The sequence below is a fragment of the Salvelinus alpinus genome, chromosome 31, assembly GCF_045679555.1.
Source record: "Salvelinus alpinus chromosome 31, SLU_Salpinus.1, whole genome shotgun sequence".
Taxonomy (NCBI): Eukaryota; Metazoa; Chordata; class Actinopteri; order Salmoniformes; family Salmonidae; genus Salvelinus; species Salvelinus alpinus.
Window position 1 is genome coordinate 17778523 of NC_092116.1, and position 929 is coordinate 17779451.

The window sequence follows — 929 nt, forward strand, 5'->3', positions numbered from 1 at the left end:
CACATATTCATCTTTAACTCTGCTGACAGACACCACACACGTATTCATCTTTAACTCTGCTGACAGACACACCACACACGTATTCATCTTTAACTCTGCTGACTGAGACACCACACACGTATTCATCTTTAACTCTGTTGACAGACACACCACACGTATTCATCTTTAACTCTGCTGACTGAGACACACCACACGTATTCATCTTTAACTCTGCTGACAGACACCACACACTTATTCATCTTTAACTCTGCTGACTGAGACACACCACACGTATTCATCTTTAACTCTGCTGACTGAGACACCACACACGTATTCATCTTGAACTCTGCTGACTGACACCACACACGTATTCATCTTTAACTCTGCTGACTGAGACACCACACACGTATTCATCTTTAACTCTGCTGACTGAAATACACCACACACGTATTCATCTTTAACTCTGCTGACTGAGACACACCACACGTATTCATCTTTAACTCTGCTGACAGACACACCACACACGTATTCATCTTTAACTGTGCTGACTGAGACACACCACACACGTATTCATCTTTAACTCTGCTGACTGAGACACCACACACGTATTCATCTTTAACTCTGCTGACAGACACACCACACGTATTCATCTTTAACTCTGCTGACTGAGACACACCACACGTATTCATCTTTAACTCTGCTGACTGAGACACCACACACGTATTCATCTTTAACTCTGCTGACTGAGACACACCACACACGTATTCATCTTTAACTCTGCTGACAGACACCACACACGTATTCATCTTTAACTCTGCTGACAGACACCACACACGTATTCATCTTTAACTCTGCTGACTGAGACGCCACACACGTATTCATCTTTAACTCTGCTGACAGACACACCACACACGTATTCATCTTTAACTCTGCTGACTGAGACACCACAC